Source organism: Capsicum annuum, chromosome 10 (genome assembly GCF_002878395.1).
Source record: "Capsicum annuum cultivar UCD-10X-F1 chromosome 10, UCD10Xv1.1, whole genome shotgun sequence".
NCBI lineage: Eukaryota > Viridiplantae > Streptophyta > Magnoliopsida > Solanales > Solanaceae > Capsicum > Capsicum annuum.
Window position 1 is genome coordinate 69,689,784 of NC_061120.1, and position 20,751 is coordinate 69,710,534.

General features: G+C 32.0%; 1 non-coding gene across 5 annotated transcripts; it reads left to right on the plus strand.

The window, feature by feature from the left end:
• The first annotated feature begins 433 nt into the window (after positions 1–433).
• On the plus strand, positions 434–8,065 carry LOC107845893. 5 transcript variants are annotated; one of them, XR_007045727.1, is made up of 11 exons: positions 434–599; positions 1,245–1,328; positions 1,538–1,858; positions 2,084–2,191; positions 2,433–3,279; positions 5,250–5,318; positions 5,474–5,744; positions 5,821–6,307; positions 6,719–6,773; positions 7,237–7,430; positions 7,673–8,065. It is a non-coding gene; the product is annotated as an uncharacterized LOC107845893 (transcript). The 5 variants fall into 5 exon arrangements; XR_007045725.1 differs by having other exon boundaries at positions 2,433–2,906; positions 3,137–3,279; positions 5,474–6,307; XR_007045724.1 differs by having other exon boundaries at positions 5,474–6,307.
• Positions 8,066–20,751: the final 12,686 nt, after the last annotated feature.

The window sequence follows — 20,751 nt, forward strand, 5'->3', positions numbered from 1 at the left end:
CGTGTCAATATAAGAAAAAGTTCAAAACGAAAATAAAGAGAACAAATACAGATGATCGTAGCAAATTTTGCATCTAGTATGTACTAAAATTTTATTATATATTGAAATGTAAATTTATACTTTTGTACAAACGTATTAAATGGATAAAATTAATTAAGAATTAACAAAATTAGAGATGGAAGAATTCATGAACACACTTTAAGATCTCTAATAATGAAGACAATTATAGTGGGAAGTGAAAAGTTGATGAGTTAAATAAATAATTTTTGAATTATGAAAACTATAAAAAAAAATATATAAATAAAGAAGAAATGGTAAAAAAAAGAGAAAAAAGGATAAATAGAAATGGTGGGCTTAGAAGTATGCCCCATCATCAAATGTCTAACCTTCCGTCATTACTACTATATAGAAAGGTGAAGCAAGGGACGACCAAGGGCAGAATGATAAATAAGCATATTATTGAGGGCAAAATGGTCATTAGAATCATCGGCTCTTCCATCATCTATTTTTCTTTTTCTCTAGAATCATTGGCTCATATCTACAAGTTCATCTCTAGAATCATCGGCTACCTCTTCATCTTTTCATTCGACCATTACTAGGTATATCTTTATTGCAATTTATGGTAAAATTTTATTTTATTGTTTTCGATCTTCTTAATTCTTGGACTCTCATTGTTAAATTCATTTTGATTAATGCTTGTTCTTACAATTTTTTGTGTCAAGACAGAAACCTTAATGGATTTTCAGAATAATCCACCATTTCACCTCTTTTGTTCTATTTCGAAAAAGAAGAGAAACATGAACTTCTTCATCTTCAGAATACTTTTGCTTCTCTTGCTTCTGGGAATTGCTCTTTAACTTCATTTGTCATTTGGGTGTTGCAATTTTAGGCCAGCTTTATCACAATTTTTACCCTAATCCTTTCTTTGTTCTTCCGATATTTTCTCATTTAATGGTTGTTAGGTTATTATTCCTCCTAATTACTCCTCAAAGTCCTTACATATTCATTTCCTTCATTTTTAATCTGTTACATGGCATTTATATCAAAGAGAAAGACTATTTTTTAAGCTCACTTCTGGATTGTTGTTTCAATTTTAGGTTTGCTTATCTTTCTGTCTTCTTGTTATCTTTTTTTGCTCACTCTATCTTTTTCTATTAGGTTGTTATACTTCGTAATTTAATAGCTGATTTTTCTTTGTTACTGTGATTCAATGATGAATTTTAAATTTTTAATTATGGGAGCAGGTCTTGCTATCTAGAGTAGAGACAAAAGTCAAAGAATTATAGAAATCAATTAAACTTCTGAAGGATACAAGTGTAAAGTTGGAGGTACAACATTTTTTTTCCTGATTTAATGTTATTATTCGTTAACTTTTTTCCTTTTGGTTTGGATTGATCCATTTTAATTGGTATGCTTGGGGAGCAAATATTTATCAAGCTGGAAAAGTTAGCGATAACTTTCTATTTGTTTAGCTTAAGAAAACTTTATTACTTTGTAGACAAATCTATTCAAGAATCTAAGTAAATCTTATTCTTAGCTGATCATTGCAGACTGATACAGTAGCAGCTAAAGGAGAAATGATACGAGAAAAGACAAAACTCAGGTTAGCATATCTGGCTACATTGTTGTGTTTACTTCATGACTAGAATATCTAGACAGGCTGGATTTTGTGTTCAATCTTAATGGTTTATACAAGCAAGTAGGCAAACAAATCCATAGTGACATACAGTCAGCATCCAAGATAGAAAGGCAAGCTGCAGATTTGCAATTAAAAGGGAGAAGATCATAGATAGAGAGATAATGAATGTCATCGAACTTGAGATTATGACCAGTAAGAAAGAACTCGAGATTATGACCAGTAAGAGCTATAGCACTTTTAAATTCTAACATTTATATTACTTTGTGATTTCAATTTGGCTTCATGTTACTGTTAAGGGGCGGATTCAGTCTTGAGAATCATTTTTAATGATCTTTAAATTTCAAATTAGTAATGTTCACAAAAAGAAATTTCAAATTATTTTTGAGTGGTAGTGGAAACATGCTTCATTTTTGAGTTTAATATTCATATGATTTTGCTTGAAAGGCACAGAGATCATGACAAAGATAGAGAGAGTTGGCATAGACACAGGTCTCACTCAAAGGGTAGATCTAACCATAGATCAATATCTTGATCTCATTTTCAATCCAAGAGGTTAGTTGTCTGCGCATGTATCTTTTCATTGGAGAATTTCCATGTCATATTCTCTTTTTTTAGTTCTTAATATTCACTTAAGAAAAGTTGTTTTTATTTGAACTTCAGTTTATAGTTGGCTCTACCCTGTAAACACTAATTTACTATAAATTTGTCAAATTTATATCGGGGTCATTGATCTGTTCTTGAATTTTATACCCAAATATATTCCAAGGTTTTTAATTAATATTGTTTTTCATAGGAGCTGCTATTGATGGAGATGCAGTACACACCGACAAAAAAAACACAAAGAGAAAAAGGGTGGTTCTTGGTCCAAGTATAACCTTAATGAAATTTCTAAGTCACCTGTACCTCCAAATAGAATTAAGGGTCATGACAAAGACCGTCAAATTACTGGTATGGACAGGGACATGAATCCTAGAGATATAGGGAAAATATGAGATTTCTTGAGGGAGGAAGTCAGCTTGTTCCCGCTAAAGCAAGTAGAGTAGTCAGCTTTGTGTTAGTGTCATCAATCCGTTGTTGTTCTCAAATATCCCAGCTTTGCAACATGTCACAAATATTAGAAAAAGGATAGGAACTATGCTTCTATTTATTCGCTGCCCTTTTCGAAGGTCCATCTATAAAGTTGTTGGATCCAGAAGATATCTTCTTAAAAGTAGTGACTTCTTTTCTCTTAGGGATCTCATAGATCTATCCAAGGGAGTCTTTGCAGGTTAACCTGCAAAATGATACTTTATATTCGTGATACTTGGACGCATGTTCCATCTTATTTAAGTCTCAGCAAATATTGGACGTACGTGCCATCTTATTTAAGTCTCAGCAAATCTTGTATTTGTTAGTGATCATGTTTCTTTAATAGTTCTGACTTTTTTTTCACGTGGCAATATTATTGAGAAAACTGACTTATGTTGGTCTTCTAGATGGCTACCTCTTTAACTGCAGCTTTACCAGTTATGGTCGAAACCATCTCAAGAAAAATTCTAGAGCATATAGCTGAGCAGTGCCTTATATGTTGTGATGTGGGTATACCCTACAATGCTCGGCAAACCTGTGATGACCCCTCTTATCTTATTTTACCTTTCCAGGTTGACACGACTTATATTTAGTTGTATTTATTTTAATAATTTCTTGCTTATTTATGGATATTGGTTTCTTATGAATACCTTGTTTGGGAAGCTTAAGTTGATTAATCAGACTTTTCAACCAATTTGCATTCCATGTTCCAAAAGAATTTAGCTCAAATTCTAAATGTTATGACTTTTTTCTTTTGAATAAGGCAAAAAATTTTATTGACCTAAATGTTGTGTCTTAAATTGATTATTGTTCTCTTCAATCTTTAATTGCCTAAGAAATGCTAGCCCTATAAAGGTGTATTTTATTCTTTAATAGAAAAAGAAATTGATAGATGCAAGTCTTGTCAGTTAGTTTTTCACAAGCATTGCTTTAGGAGGATATCAAGTTGCCTTTGTGGTATTCAATTTAATTTGAATCAAGGGGAACAAGTAGGGGCAAGCAAAGTAAGAACAGTGTGGAAAATCTCTCCTAGGACTTGCCAGGAAAGAATGCAGACCTTAGTACTAAGGGGATTCTTTCAAGATTATTCTCTAAGGTAAGATCATTGAAGTTTAGCGAGGATGGAGAATAGCGGCCTGAAGATAAGAGTACTGTTATTGTAATGGGTTCATTACCTTTGACCAACCTCTGAATACCTGCACATATATATATATACATCCTTGTTTTTTCCATTCCACAAAAATTATGTGAATTGAAGCTTGTGTTATAGCTAAGATCTGTAAGAATTTCCCTATTCTTTCTCTGTGTCTCTATCTCTCTCATTTGGTTCTTTGTATTTTTTGTCATTTGACATGTATTCTTTTGTATGATAATGTTTCTTAAACAAGGGTGATATTTTCTTCTCCTCGTGATCTTTCTTCTATTACAGCCAAAACTTCTAATATAAACGAAGGGCATTATACTTTTTGTTAAGTGTAAAAAGTTCAGCTAATGCAGCACATAAATTTACCATGCTTTAGTTTTGCCAATACATTGGAACATCACATTAGGTTGTATGAATTTGAAGAGTGCAACTTATCGTACTTATGGTTGTCTTTACTGTATGCCTTGAGGAACTTTCTTATTCTATCTTTTGTTGTTGGAGTAGTTAGTATTTGTATATTCATTATAATAGAGTACAACCATGGAAATGAGCAAGGATTTAACTTACACAGAAAGTGTGTATTTACACTATCAATTAACTTGTAAACTGCTTTATTTATCAGGTTTACTAATCATACTTTTTTGGGGCTTGAAAAAGAGTTATTTGATGTTGCTTGTTCTTTCTTTTGGTCTTTCTCATATCATAAAACAAAAAAAGTGATTTGTTGCATTCAACCTTTAATCAGTTTAGCTTTGACTGAAGATGCTTTTGGTTTTCCAACATATAGCCACCCCACTAAAAAAGTTGAGATCTGAATAGAACAATGGGCCATTCACTATTTGTACAATTTTGCTTATTGTCTGCATGTTCAATGTATTTGATCTTAGGGGACAAAAAGTTACACATATTAGAGTACTAATATTTAGAGATGCACTCTTTTTAAGTCTCGTTCTATGACAGTTTCATTACGTGTTAGTGATATTGGGATGCTATAGTATCATAGCATTCTATTCTCATGTACCTAAAGATGTTTGTTGAATCTCAGGGTTTTTTAGTACCATTCACTGTGCTGATTAGAATGGCTTTATAAGATATCCTTCTTTTAATTTTGTGTTCTTAATTTTCATCTGGGTTATATCTGTTAACTTATTCAACACTTTAAAGAGGCATTTATTCAGTGTAATGTATTTAAAATATTTGGGCATTTGTTTATTTGTATTTTATTTCTGGCGTTATCTGCTTCTTAAACAAAAGTTGTTGATTTATCTATTTATCTCTCTCTTTTTCTTCCTTTTTTGGTTAGTAATTGTCAAAAATTGAGATATATCTTTTTCAATTACTCTCTCTAGTTTTATTTCTTCGTGAATGCATACTGATGAGAGTTCGCACTTATTTTAGGATAATGCTGTGAAGATTTGCATGGAACAAGATTTTCATGGAGAGTGGTTCAAGGAATTTTTGCAAGAGGTAACTCTGATCTCCCTACTCCTTAACTATTGATAAACAAACTGGATGAAAGAGAGAAAAGGGTGTATTAAAATGAGGATGGGTGGATGCCATTTTTATCATCAGTTCTCCCTAGAACAACTACACTAATTTGGTTGTCCTTTCGGTTTGTTTAGGTTACAATTATGAAGCAGTTGCGACATTCGAATATTGTGCTTTTTATGGGTGTTGTTACTCAGCGACCAAACTTGTCCCCAGTTACTGAGTATTTATCAAGGTATTATTCTGGTGAAACCCTACAAATAATTAGGCTTTTGATTTTTTAGTTTAGCTGACAGTGCCTATGTTGCAATGTATTTTAGAGGTAGCTTATATAGACTTATTCATAATCCTGATGCTAAGAAGGTTTTGAATAGAAGACGTCAATTTTCTATGGCCTATGATGTGGTATGGATGTTTTACTACTCCGCCTTATTTTATTTTATTAAATCTGGGCCTAATTTTATCATATCATCTTGTGCAGATAAAGGGGATGAATTATCTACATAAGTGCAATCCTCCCATTGTTCATAGAGATTTAAAATCTCCAAAGATTTTAGTTGATTGAGGAGGTTGACCAAGTTCAAAGGCAAAAAGCAAAGCTTATTATTGGTTTCGAGCTCTGCAATTCTTTCACCTCCAATGTTGTCATTGATTCACAGATTGATTTCTTTTTTTAATTTATTTAGGGTTGTCTATAGAATATTTAATTTGATCTGACTTTGTCTCTTCAAGTTTTGATATTTACTTGTTTTGTCAATTCGTTGATTGTATTATTGATTCGAATGATGCATTATATCCTTTTATTCTTAGTTTTCCAATAGCATGATATTGATTTCTTTGATACCCTAATTTTCACCTTTCTCTACCTACTAATTCTCTATTAATTAGTTTACTTTTGGTTCTCTCTTTCTTATTTCAGTAGTTCGAAGATCCATTTGAAGTGCTTCAGAACTTTGTTCTATGAAGAGGTGAGAAATTGTACTCGGTACTTTTTGATATTCTTATTTCTTAATTTCATAGACAGAATTTGACCAATAAGATATGACTATCCAAATCTTTTAATTGTCACTTGTGTTTGAAAATTTCTTTATTGTGCGAATTACAGCATAATGGAAAGTGTTCATTTTTAGTATGCTATTCCTTAATTTCAAATTCAACATCATTCACCCTTTTCTCTTCTTCATTTCTCCAGGTTTTACTTTTTCTTCATATTATTTTTCTTAATATCTTGTAACAGGAATCAGAGATTTTTGATATCTTCAAAAATTAACATTTGATTTGTGAATTTTTGTTATAAGATTTGATGTTCTATTGACTTAGATGACGTTGTTTACTAAAAAATAATGTTTGTCGCTCATTCTTTTTATTCTTGCTTATAGGGTATTGGAAAGTTTATATTGAGGGAACATTTGCATTTAGAACTGTCAAACTCAGGTATAGGAAATTATATCCAAACTTGTGTTTCTTCTTATTAAATTTGAGTTGTTGAATCTTGTAAAAGATGTACACGATAAAGTTACTTGTAAAAGAAAACATAATTCCAACTAAAAAATTGCATTACAAGAAAAAAGAAGGAGCAAAGATGATTTGGGATTAATTTTCAATGAATGTTTGATAAGGCTTTCTGTACTCCAAATGGATGTGCAAAAATTTTCTTTTTGCCAAACTGTTAATATTTTTGCATTTCAATGCATGTGCCGGTTGTTGATCTTCCAAACATTAGTTATTTTCCATAAATAGTCTTTCATTAGGGAGATTTTTCATACTCCTTTTTTATGGCAGTACTGCTGCGGGTCTTTATATTCTTCTTCGAGCAGCTGATCGTTTTGCTGCAAACTCTAACAAATTTTCTGGCAAATTGAAGGAAAAGCTAATTTATGGTTGTCTGAATTTTAAGAATTTCTTGATAGTGAGATGGATGAGGATATATCCCGGCTGAAAACTACAACTGTTGGACTACTAAATGACCTTGGTTGCAAAGGCTCTACCTTATCAGAGGACCTTATTAATGAGATGTGTCGATATGGTGCTTCAGAGCTTCATGTTATAGATGCCTTCGTTGGAGGAGTTGCATCAAAAGAAGTGATTAAGGTTTGTGTCTGCTTTTTTTTTTTATTTTGAAACTTGTTTTTTTTTAAAACATTTATGTTTGATGCAGCTCATCACTAGACAATTTATTCCCATGTCTGGGACATTCATCTTTAACGACATAGATCACAAGTCTTAACTATTGTTGTAGTCTTCAAATTTATAGGCATGTCCTTTCTTTCACCTTTACTCTGTATTCTTACGTTCATGAGCCTGATAGTTTTTGCTTACACTCCTTTTGGCAGATTATATTTCTTTTGGAGCATGTAAAGAGGAAAGTTTGCCGTGCCACACTTGATTTGTAGGAAATTTAGGATTAGTGAAAGAGATTATTTAACCAGAGAATATTTCTAAGACTCTGGTCCAATGGTAGCAGCACTAGCCACTATGCGTGATGTGTGGATTAGGTGCATGTCATGAGTTTGAACATGTTACGAACCAAAATGATAGTTTTAGCTATTCTAGAAATAGATAATATATGGTATAATCAGTTGATTAGGGGTTGTTCATTTTTTATATCCTATTTTATGTCATTTTTCTTAACTTTAGGCTGCAATTTGATCCAACTAATGCTCATTTCTCAACCATTTAATACCTTCACGTATTAAGCCCTATAATATACTTGTAGTTTAATTTGTTTCTTCCGATTTGTGTGCCTCTATTTTCTTATTACTATCCTGTTATTGTTTCTGTCTTTATAAATATTGCATTTGTATTGGTCCTATAACACCTATTGTAACACCTCAATTTGCTGAACCGGAATGCTACACGGTGTTCATGACCCTGAGGGACCACAAGCTAACTCATGACTGATATCTGCACCTGTATACTGCAAATCATAATATAATAATGCGGAATACATGGAACTGTAAGGCCATAAGGTTCAACTAAATACAATCATGTAGGCAAAATACCCAAAACAACTAAATCTGAACGTAAATCTAAAAGTAAATCCAAAAGCCTCTAAACTGTCTAAATAAGGAGTTGAAGGAACATGTCTCCAACTAACTCCATAAAACTGAACTGAAGAATAAATAAATGAATCAAATCATACTGTCCTCGAATCAATGAGGACTCACTGTGTCTCTGCGACTGGAACGCTACCGCTATTGTGGGGCTGGAGCTCGTGTCTTGGAACCTATGGTGTAACATGAAAAGAAACCACCATAGCGCAAATGCATCAGTACAACTGGAGTACTGAGTATACGAGGAAGGTAGGCTGTACATAAAGGGTTTCATGCATGAACAACACTGACTGACTAATATGAACGTGGGAGTGCAACGCTCAATCTACAGCTCTCGTGGGAGTGTAAAGCGGTCGTTAGCAAATATAGAACCCAACCTGGGTTGGGTATCGATCCCACAGAGAATAGCTTGGCCAACAAGCAAGAGAAATTACTAGACTTTTAGTGCAAGTCTCGTAGGAAAGGGGGGATTGTAGTATGTAACCAAAACAAGAATGTAAGAACTGAAAATAGCAAAATAAAGAGAGATTGTCACGTGTGTTGTAAACAATGAGAATTGAGGCGTTGGGGTTATGTCCACCTTCTGAGGTATACGTCTCTATTGGCTATGAGTGTGTAGAGTCTTGACATGTAATTGCTTATAGAGAATTGTAGTCGATGGTAAATCCAAGCGTCTCTCGACCTAAACAAGGACTATTTCACTTTAACTCTCTCGAGCTTAAAGCGTGACTAACGGTACGAATTCTCCAAGAAGTTAGTCCAGGTACGGCACTAGCTTTTTAATAGGAAAGGGTGTCCTACTACCTTGACATTATTTCTTTTCCAGACAAATAACTTTTCTCTCGAACAAGTCAGATGTTAGACTGGCGTTGGTCTATGCGTCTTCTTTTCTAGACAAATAACCTTTCTCTCGAACAGGTTAGATGTTAGAATGGCGTGTTCTTGTGTTTGAACCGCAAAGAATGTAGATTTAAGATGAAGAGAATAATGATATAAGCAATATACTTGTCTTGAACTCACAAACTCATAGCTATAGATAGTAACTCATTCGGCTTCCATAACCCCAACTAAGAGATTTAGTTACCCATGAATGCGAAGGATATCACGTTTTGCATGGTGGATGGCGTGAATAGTAGGTGTTTGGCGTGTGGTTTTAGTGATTCCGTAGCAAGTAACGATTCTCTTGTTGTGGAATTTAAGAGTAGAAGAATGAAGAATTGAGAATGGGTTGTAGGAAGATGTCTTAATTGTAAGGAGATGAATGAATTGTCAGAATGTCTCCCCCTCCTTTTAAAATCTCTAACATGATAGGGTATTTATAATACTCCTATCCTACTCCTACTAAACTAATAAAATAAATAACCAAATCCTAATATACTAATGAAATCCTTGACCCAATTGTACTAGGGTAAGGTTACAAAATTATAATCCAAATAGAATGATGAAACACATAACCTAATTGCACTAGGTTAATGTATTATGGCAAAAATCCAGCTTTGTGTCTGTAAGTCCCAAAGTCTTCAGAAATACTGTTTTAGCCCGGGACAGATTTTCCATGCAGCAGATTTAGTCCTTTATGCGTCCAGCTCCTTTCCATCTCGTTTGTGAGCTTTCTTTTGCGTCAAGTAAGCCATAAATTGCTGTATTTTGCATCATTTATACCTGAAACTTTCCTAATCACATTTGTTAGCTCATTTACAGGAAAAAGGACTAAAAGTGTACGAAATAGATAATTAGTTCTCGAAACTAGGCTAAAATATGGGCAAAATATATTGATATAGGCGCGTAATTTCGCCTATCATCACTCGTGTCTTGGAACCTATGGTGTAACATGAAAAGAAACCACCATAGCGCAAATGCATCAGTACAACTGGAGTACTGAGTATACGAGGAAGGTAGGCTGTACATAAAGGGTTTCATGCATGAACAACACTGACTGACTAATATGAACGTGGGAGTGCAAACACACATATATAGAAACTGGGACCGTGAATACGTGATAGCATGACCTGTAAACTAATACATGGTTTACTGATAACTGTCATGACTGATACTAAAACTTATAACATGGATGACTATATATGACAGTCCTGTATATACTGAAATCTGAAGAACGCTCTGAGTTCTTTTACTAAGACTGATACTAAAACTAATAACATGGATGATTGTATCTGACAGTCCTGTATATACTGAAATTTGAAGAACGCTTTGAGTTCTTTTACTGAGACTAATACTAAAACTGATAATATGGATGACTGTATCTGACAGTCCTGTATATACTAAAATCTGAAGAACGCCCTGAGTTCTTTTACTGAGACTGTTACTGAAACTGTGGGAAGTAGTGTTTAACCGACATGCCCCGTGTATGCTGTTATGGCAAAGCTGGGGTCCAATCTCTACCCCGACTGGAGGGGTGTCAATACCGCGCCACTAGTAAGGACAGCTGTGAGTGACCCTTATCTGGCGGGTACTCAATGATAACCGTGGGAACCCTAAACTGACGGGTTAAGCCACCTCATCAACCCTAAGTTGATGGGTTAAGATGTCTCAACCTACGTTGTCTACGTAGTTCTGGAACACAAGGATTTCTACTAAGAATCACACCCTGAACTGGCAGGAGAGTTCCCATCCTTGGGTTCACTCGGTGCTAACCTCTACTCCCATCTGGAGGGACTGGACATAAATAACTGACTGTTCATGACTTAATCTTACTGACTTCCATTGACTGGCGGACTGTTACTGTTATCTAACAACTGACTAAGATCATGAAGTTTTTCTGAGTCATATGACTGACTGAAGTCTATGGAATCATAGCTTGAGTTCGGATATCGTGAAACATGACATAGATCTAGGCACACAACTATAGTTTTCGGGTACAAGTACCCCCAGGACTCGATGGAAGGAAACTGATGCATATGACTGACTTGATCATAAGAGTTGAGTGCATAATTTATAATATCATAAGTAGGGATCTCATACTATGCATGGTTATCAACAATGTATTGCATGGAAAGGATTTCATATCACATGGAAGTACTTGCACAATTTTAATATCATGTTCATTGCATAATCATATTGGCAACATATACCAATAGCATGGAAGTTCATGTGGATGGCATGGTTATATACATCTTGTTCATAAGTAGGATTTGCAAGTAAACATAGAATAATCTCATAAAAATAGTTCATGAGTATTCCAACAACATTTACAAGGCACATTAACAACATAGAAGTCATTGGAACGTAAGGGCATATCATGAATCCTTCACTTAGTCACAATTTAGCTATATTGCATGATTTCTAGTTCCTTAGGCATTTTATCAAACACCTTACATGCACATCTTAAGTATAGGTGAATTCATCAAATTATACATCATGAATAACCAAATTTATATGTTTCCAACTCATATGATATCATGAATCCACAAAAACATATAAAGATTCCATCTTCGGAATCACCCAATATCAACAACATGATCATCAACACCCAATAATATAGAAATCATACTTTATAATGAAAAAGAGGAAAGCAATCAAGCATCAACATGAGTATGATCATATCACCACAATCAACCAAGCTTTTGTATTTTAAAGATTGATTCTTGAACTCCATGGACAAAAGGAATCCGTGGATGAACACTACGCATACCTTAGAAGGAAGATTCTTGATGATTAACGGAGAAATTTCCTTGAAATCGAATCTTCAAGCTTGATTATACAACCTTAGTTGTTTTTCTCCTTTAGTTCTCTTGGATGATGATATTTGAGATGAAAATAGGGTTGCAGTATGTTTAGAAGATATATATTTTGTAGGGTTAAGTTTAGGGACGTGTAAGGAGTATTTAAAGACTTAATTACCTTTAAAATAACTCAAGACAGAGTGTTTTTGACACCTAGAATTGACTTAGGCGGCGCCCAAGTAATCGCCTATGCTTGGGTTAGGCGGCGCCTAACCAATCGCCTATGCTTGGGTTGGACGACGCCTAACCAATCACCTATGCTTACTGTCTCTTTCGAAAATAGGCATAACTTTTTGCTCGGGTATTGGATTAAGGCAAAATTAGTATCGTGGGAAAGCTAATTCGATTCTCTACAATTTGGTGGGTCTAAATCAGCCAAAACACCATATTAACATTGAGTTATACTCGTTCAAAGATGATCCTTGCAAAATCAAACACTAAAACTTGATGGATTCAAAAACTCTTAGCTTGTATTACCTTAAGTGACTCATATGAACATGCTTAATGGATCATAAGCTATCCTATCACTAGGATATTCATTGTAAGTCATGTACTCAAGTATGAATCACAGGATTAGAAACATGCGGGGTATTACACTTATGTCTTGGATTGTAGGTTCTTATGATGAAATTGGGAGATTTGGAATCTTTGATTGCATAAAGTATCCAAGGACAACCACTACATTGACCAATTGGGTTATTTCAAATATTACGCGTCAGTTGACATAGTTTAGTATGTATCAACCATACTTCCTCCTATTAAGATAGCCTGTTAAAGTTTTGGGTATGCCTTCTTTTTTACACTCACCATGTCATAGGCATGGTGTCATACCTCTTGGACTTGAACTATACAAATAATTTGTTAGCCATCAATTTTTATTGTGTGTAGATTTGGTGAGCTTTTCATGCAGGAAGCAGGTACAAATTGGAAAAATTTACCTCTTCATAAAAAAGATACATCAGTAGTCAGTTAGAGAATATCAAGTCCACGGATTCAGGTGAAAACGTCAAATCTGGTGAAGTCATATCAGCACACATTAACTTGACATTCTTGTGGTGCCCGTTGATATGCTTTTGGACTTGGCAACCATAATTTTGTTGAATTAATCAAATAAAGGAAAAAAGAAATTTATTTATATGTTTAAATTATGACTTATCCTAATTAAGTATTTAATTATATGACAAGAAATTTTAATTAGACAATTTCAATTCATTGTTATAGAGTTTACATGTTTTGAGTATATATATTTGTTCTATAGGTATTCTTCTATGCTTAGGACGACACGAATGCTTGTGTTGTATGTATAATTCTATTTATAAATAGTCTTCTATGCTTGTCATTTTGTAAAGGGTGAAAATTACCTTTTGCATTTATAAATTATGGTTGTTACGAAGTTGGTATGCCAAATTAGTGTTTAAATCATAGATGCAACTAATATTAAACACAAATTAAACTATATTCAAACTCAAAATGTTGGGCCCGTGCATAGCACGGGCATGCTTATCTACTCCCTCCATTTTAAAAAAATGACCTTCTTTTCTTTTTAGTCCGTTTAAAAAAGAATGACCTCTTTCCTTTTTAGCAACTTTTTAATTTCAACTTTCCACATAACATGTTTAAGACCACAAGATTGAAGGATATTTTGGTACATTTGATATATCTTTAATTTAACACCACAAGATTCAAAAGTTTTCTTTATTTTCTTAAATTTCGTGTCAAGTCAGAATAGATCATTCTTTTTTAAATGGAGGGAGTAGTATATTACTATTATATATAAGTGAGGATGACCAAATTTGATAGTCCTCACAATATATATAATAATATTAAATTTTTTGTGTTGGTTCAAATTGCTATAGGTGGCCTATTCTCATTTTGCATTATTTTTCTTTTTAATTCATTTCTAAGTGGACATTTCTAATTGGTGTATCCTATTGATATTTTACATGATTTTTGTTTTGTTTTCTTGCCCCTCCACCATTTACAATTACATTCATATCCTACTACAATTCTTATTTAGTCCATTTAATTATAGGCGTTTTTCGATTGTGATTTTATTCCTAAATAAATATCATTTAATTTTTTAAGAGTAGTTTGATCATAATCTTCTTAATATACCTTTGAATCTAAATATAATAATCAATGTAAATCTTTAAAGAGATGAAATTTAATTAAGAGTGAGTTGGTAAAGTAATTTTTAATTTTTTAGATGTGAAAAGTTTATTAAAAGGGTGTGCTCAAACCAAAAGGAGCACTTATTTAGGAATTGTTGAAGAAATTTTTTTTTTGATTAAAAATGCATTTTAGTGAACTAATTTTATCAATGATGCTTTAAAATCATAAATTTAATTACTATTACTCATATAGTTACTTAACACTAATAATAATATGGATAAAAAAAAGTACTATAATACTCTATCAATTTGTTAAAATGGACCAACAGAATGAAACATCTATTTTTGATATGAAGATATCTGCCAAAGTATTTGTTGAATCAAGTCTTTTAATTATTTAAATTAAATTCTATCATTATTTATAAGTTAACTTTATTGATGTTATCCTACAACAATTTGCAGTATTAAATATGTATTATATTACTCTGAATATATACTTTTATTTTTGTAATATAAAAGTTAATTAATATAAGTTTAATTAGGAAAACTTAATGAAAAAGAATTGAGAAAAAAATGATGAAGTTAAATTCAACATAAGATAAAACTCGATTTGGATCATTAAAGACTTTAATCTCCAAAACTATCACAAAAATAAAAAGAAAAATAGTGTTGGTGCATGCATATGTTTGAAACTAAAACGAAAATCTAAAATAAACTCTGGGAAAGAAAATATTCTTTCAATTTACCCAAAAAAATAAATACTTTGAATAATATTAGAAATATTGAGATATGTTCGAACTACCTGTATGAAAAATAAATAAAAATTAAAAACAAGAATAGCAATAAGATAAAACAAAGTTTACAAATATAAAATTTAATATTAATTTTGAGTCCGGGATTAGCACGGGCCAAATGCCACTAATATATATAGAGAGAGAAAGAGAGAGAGATATTTCTATGAGTTCCATATTTTCTTACAAACTTGTTTCTATTCAAATATGATTGTTTAATTGACGACTTTCTTAAGTAATATCTTCTTTTATTATATATACTGTCGTAATACGATCTGTGTCTCGTATAGCGATTCTTTTTATCATGGTCCTGACCATAACTTTGAGTAGTGTATATTAAGTTTTTATAGAAGCTCATTTCATTTTGTTTTAATTTCTTCTGGATCTGTATATTCGTACACTCCTCTGTTAATATTTTCATTATATGTACTTTATATTCTATTGACCATTTAACATTTGAATTTTGAATTACTCCTTCTCTTTTATACCATCTTTCTTTTATTTTTCTTCTCAAAACTCCTGATAATTTATTAAATAATTTCTTCCCTAGATCTTCATCAATCGAATTTTCACTAATTGTGCAGTAATAGTAATAATTTTTTTAAAATTTTTTTATATGAAACCAACTCGTAATACTTAATTGTTCTAATTTTATTAAAGAATTTCCTTGTAATATTATTAAATCGCTATTTGAATCTTCTACTGTAATTAAATTATGTATTTTATTTGTAAAATTATAAGATTTTGCTCTCATATATGCTAAGGCTTGAAAGTAAAACTTATATGCTTCTCATAAAGCTTTTGCTAATTCTCTTAGAAATATTTTCTTATATTTATATATTATCTCTACATTACCAATATAAATTGTCTCTGCATTTTATCATAAGTTTTTATATAATCTGCCACTACTATTCCGACATATATAACTGAAACGCTTTCTCACCTGCCAAACAATCAGAATACAATTCCAACCCCTTCCCCATACATCAATGGGTCACCATCGACAATTTCTCAAAGGCAACAACAACAAACACCCTCCTTTTCTCATTCACTGCCTCTTCCCCACCACCCCAAAATCGAAAACCCTAATCCACCATAGCCTACTGCTAGCTTGTCCGAGATTCGGCCATTTCTTGCCTAATCAACCCGTGACTCTAACAACTCAGAAAAAAGCAGTCCCTAATTTGTATAACAACGAAAAAAGAATTCAAATACACCATCAATGGCCTGAAAATATTGAAGATTCGAAAGAGGATTAATTTTAGGGGATTCACTTCAAATTTCAAATTATTTTTCTCACATTTTGTGAATTTTTAGTTTCAAATCCAGACTTTAAGTCTGAATTTACACCTATAAATATGGGTGTTGTCATACCCATCGGGAAAAGGCATCAGAAGTCAAAAGGGAAGAAAAGGAGGGTTAAAAAAGAGAAAATGAGTGAAGAAAAGGGCCGAAAAAAGAAGTTGAAGTTCAAAAGTCAGTGATGGTGTAAAAATAAAAGGAGTAGAAACATAGGGAAAATCGCCTAACACTTGCCCAGTTAAACAACCTGAAGTATTTTCGTAAAAATCCACAAAAGTGTCATAAAATCATAGGCCGTTTCTTGATTTTGGCCTATGTTCGGGTTCACCAAGTTTGAGGTGGTCGCTGGAAAATCCTTATGGTCGAAGTCTAAGTTTTGCTGCACCAAAAAGGTGCGAATTTTCCCTTTTAATGTTGTTTCTTCATCTCTTTTATTTTCTTCTCGGTTGTTCTATGAACGTGTGATGGCGATCCATTCTCAAATTTGTTGTGGAAGTTTTTTTTTGTTACCTTAGAGGCTAAAGATGGTTTTGATTCTAAAAATGGGTTTATCGGTAAATTGCGGTGAAAGTCTAAAGTTGCTAATGAATTTTGGAAATTGGGTCCGTATGTGAGCGTTGACCAACATTATTTTATTGTTGTTACTTCTGGGAAACTGATTTCGTGAATATGTAATCTTTAACTTTAATTATGTTATGATGGTGGTGTTGTCCGATTATTTGTGAATTGGTTTCATCCAAAAATGGATTTCATACCGTGGAAAGTTAATTGGTGTGAAAATCATCGTATCTTCTTATTTTCGTATTCGGCTAACTATGTATGTGTGTTGATATTGCTATTTATTCCACCTGTAAATCAAATTTATGAGCTCAATTTTTTTCAGTCAGAATCTGTATTTTTTAAAATATGTGATTTTATCAGTTTAGGTTGTTTTCTGTAGGCTTGCGGATAAAAACATAGTTTTTATTTTGTGAAGCTATTTTGTGGGTGAAAATGCGAACATATGGGTCTGTGGGCATGTGAACTTGCACGTTTATTTTGTTTTGGGATTGTTGGTTGTTTCTTGTTGCAAATCGAGTTCATAAGTAGTTAATTTTGATTCTGGGAACCACTGGTCGTATTTTCTAAGTTTCTATGTGAGCCTGATCTTTATTCTCGACCTGTCTTGACTTTATTGCCGCCTTTATTGCGTAAATATGCGATAGAAATTTTGTTTAAGTCCATTTGTTGCTATTTTTCATTACATGAACATTTGAGTTCATGGTAAATATGCGATAGAAATTTTGTTTAAGTCCATTTGTTGCTGTTTTTCATTACATGCACATTTGAGTTCATGGTATGGTTTCATTTTTTTCTGTCGTTCCAATACGTGCGAATTTCGCCCTCCTGTTGTTCATTTTCATCATCTTTCCTGCATGTTTTGTGGATTCTGTTGATTCAATCAAGCCTATGTTGTTGTTGCGATAGATAAATATAAGTTTTAGATTTTAAAAATAGGAATCACAAATACTGCATACTATTTCTACTACTATATTTTTTCATTATATTTTGAGTTCTCTTGTAATCCGAATTGAGTTTGAGTTTCAAGTCTGAAAAATATGACCCCGAAGCTTCAGTTTTTCTGGTCAACAGCAGATAAAACTCCCTCTGTTTCTTTTATAACTATTTCGTATAATCTTAATATATGAATGTATTCATGTGTTTGACTGTTCGACGAAATTGATTTAGTAGTATTTTACTATCCAAAGTTCGCTAATGTTCTAATACAGTTTCGTATTTGAGGCTGCATTTCCAGTTTAGCTATAAGAGTTGATTTGAATAAAAAAAATGGGCTAATAATAATAGTGGTTTCCTAGAGTAAAAGGAATACTAATACATATGTGATTCACATAGAAAATGTAGCTTTTTTTTTTTTAGGTCTTCTTTTTCCTCTCTTTTGACTTTTCTACGGTATTTTGTGTACACAAGGGTACACGACTTTTCTTTGTTAAATTAGTTGAGTTGGGTTGTGATTATTCAATCATATAATTTATCTGTAGCTTATAGAATATTACACACTTTGTTTGAGAGATTGCTAAATATGTAAAAGTGGGTTTTTCCATTCAAGCATGGGGATTTCTCTGTCCTTATTCTCAAGCTAAAGGTTTTGGCATACTTATATGTTGAAATATTTAATTATTTTCATTTAGTTAAGTCCCGGAGTTTATGATCTTAGTTCAGCTGACCATATGAATAATTTTTAGTCATTAACCAACTTAATGGTCTATACTTGTGCGTTGAAATCTGTTGAGTCATCTTATGACTTATGTCTCGTCAAAACTCATTTGATCATTTTCTAGTTAAAGTGCTCTAACAAATTCTGGAAAATTGAATCCCCAAGGTCCATATTCACCCACTATTCGTATGAGATTTTCTACATGGTTAGACCATGAAATATTTGATAAGAAGGGACCGTAATTTTGCAGTCTCTTAAGTGTCCTAGCTGGATGTATTGCTTTATGATGTCCGACTGGTACTTTATATGTTTAAGAAGTTTGTTTCTAATGATTTCTTACTCATTTAAAACTTGGATGATGGTGTGCAAAACTATTATTGGATTGGTTAAGGTCTTGTTTAAGTTCGGAAGATAGTTTAAATTATTTATCTCATATGTTCATTTTGTTGAGATTAAGATTATGCTAATTTTTTTTATATCATTTTTTTTCACATGTAAACTCGGACCGCATTTGAGTTCAAAAGAACTCCATCCCTATCCAGATTGGAGCTTGTGTCCGCTATTACCTCTCCTTGGCCGAGTCTTGCTTTCCTCCGAGCTACTCAACACAAATGAATTCTATTAGAAAATCTAACGCCTTTCCAGTTTAGTTGTTCTTTCTTGCTTAATTATATTGATGTTATTGTTTACTAGCACTTCTTGTGAATTATACTGGTCACTTGTTTGGTTTTATATTTTAACCCTTATGAATATCCTAGACACGTACTGATGAACATGGTTATTTATTTACTTCATCCCATTAGAAGTTGATTTTGTACTTATTAGTTTAAGCTCAGCTAAAAAGTTTTGATGAAATTAGCCTTTGATAACTTTTTATAATATGTATATACATTTTTTGGACTAAGCTAAATTGAAAAATCATTTGCAAGGTATACTATTTTCAACTATATTTTAGATTGTGTGTTGATTTTAAAAAAATAATAAAATAAAATAAAATGGAGCTCCAATGAGCAGATTCCCTTTTAGAACCTATAATGTAGTCTTGAAGGATAAATGCTTGCTATGAAAATGTCTAAACAATGTTTTTTTTAACCCCATTAATTTTTAATTAATGTGCTAGATATTTTCTAAAGATTGTCTTATCTTATTACGTACGCATACATTTATTACACCAAATAATGTTTCTACCTTATATAGTAACCTCTTGATATCTATTACTCGTTTAAAAAAGAATGATCTATTTTCCTTTTTAGTTCGTATTTTTTTTTTTATAATACTTTAATTTCAACTTACATATTTAGGACCACAAGATTAAAGGACATTTTGATACATTTGACACAACTTTAATTTAAGGCCACAAGATTGAATTTTTTTCTTCTTAAACTTTGTGTCAAGTCAAAGTAGTTCATTCTTTTTTAGAATAAGGACAGAGAAATTCTATGCTTATGTTGAAATACAATACTCGCAATAAATTGAGATTTTAGTGATTATCACAACAAGATAAGTTGTGGCAGAAATCACTTGCACAACTTCTCCAACATGTTATGACAGAAATTAATTAGTTTTTACGGAGTGTAACCTTCTTATATAGTGGTAAATTGTTATGGCATTAGAACTTCTAGATTAGTTGCAGTTGGTACAATATTCTTTTCTATATATATAAATATATATATATATATATATATATATAATTGGTAATTGATTATTTATTTTCTATTTCTATTTCTCAATCAATTTTGTCATGCTTCCTTAATTGACTTACATTGAATGAAATCATAAATATTTTGTCATATCAATATTCATTTTGTGGTAGTATTTCAATTGCATATATTCTAATTTATTAGTAACTCACACCTACATTTCATCATATAAAAATTATTATAATTTTTTATTGATATTTTTATTATTAAGAAATATTTATTCCTAATTCAGTTTATTGATCTGAACGTTTAAATTTTTATATAAGATAATTTAATAATTTTTGTTTATCAAAACGAAGTATCTTTTTCAAATTTGATTATTTTAAAATCCAAAATTATTCCTACATATATATAAGATTATATAATTGGTCAATTAAAGAATAACTTTGTAAGGCAAAATTTTATTTGACTTTGAATATTAATTAGGACTATGTAATTTTAGTAATTATTTTCGAAAAATATTATGCAATCTTTTCTGTGTAGTAATATTCATTTTTAAA